We start from the raw sequence: 1,149 nt of genomic DNA, 5'->3' as shown, positions 1-1,149 counted from the left end.
GCCTCAGGCTCCCAAAGTGCTGGGATTACAGGTGTGAGCCACCTCGCCTAGCTATTTGTTTTTTAAAAATATTGCTGCGTGTGGTGGCACATGTCTGTAATCCCCCTACTAGGGAGGCTGAGACAAGAGAATCACTTGAAACTGGGGGACGGAGTTTGCAGTGAGCCAAAATGGCACCACTGCCCTCCAGCCTGGGTGATGAAGCGAGGCTCTGTCTCAAAAAATACATACATATATTAAATAGGAAAATAAAAACAGGCCAGGTATGGCGGCTCACTCCTGTAATGCTAGCTGAGGTGGGTGGATCACGAGGTTAGGAGTTCAAGACCAGCCTGGTCATCATAGTGAAACCTCGTTTCTACTAAAAATATAAAAATTAGCCAGGGATGGTGGCTCACGCCTGTAGTCTCAGCTACTCCAGAGGCTGAGGCAGGAGAATCACCTGAACCCGGGAGGTAGAGGTTGTGGTGAGCTGAGATCACCCCACTGCACTTCAGCCCAAGAAACAGAGTGAGACTCCATCTCAAAAAAAAAAAACCAAATAACAAATAAAAAAATAAAACTATACCATCCTGCCTTCTATGTCACAGTTTATGAAAAATAGAAAGAAAAAAATAACATTTTTTCTTGTGAATAAAAAGGAGTTTATATTTGTATAGATATAGATATAGATTACACTCAATTACAAGGACAAGATAAAGGAAGGAAAAAAACTCAACCAGGCGTGGTGCTCACGCTTGTAATCCCAGCACTTTGGGAGGCCGAGGTGGGTGGATCATGAGGTCAGGAGTTCAAGACCAGCCTGTCCAATGTGATGAAACCCCGTTTCTACTAAAAAATACAAAAATTAGTAAGGAGGCGTGGTGGTTCACGCCTGTAGTCCCAGCTACTTGGGAGGCTGAGGCAGGAGAATCGCTTGAACCCAGGAGGCAGAGGTTGCAGTGAGCTGAGATGGTGCCACTGCACTCCAGCCTGGGCGAAAGAGACTCCATCTCAAAAACAAAAATAAAAAAAACCTCAACCTATATTTTCATTACAGAGATACTCTGCAGATAAATCACTGTCACTGAATTGTTTTGGAATATTTCTTTCAAGTCATTGTCCATTACATGTATCTACCTGTCTGTATGTGCATATATATATATATAT

Source organism: Cebus imitator, unplaced genomic scaffold, assembly GCF_001604975.1.
Source record: "Cebus imitator isolate Cc_AM_T3 unplaced genomic scaffold, Cebus_imitator-1.0 Scaffold91, whole genome shotgun sequence".
Lineage (NCBI taxonomy): Eukaryota > Metazoa > Chordata > Mammalia > Primates > Cebidae > Cebus > Cebus imitator.
The sequence above is the reverse complement of the archived record's forward strand: the minus strand, read 5'-3'. Positions refer to the sequence as shown.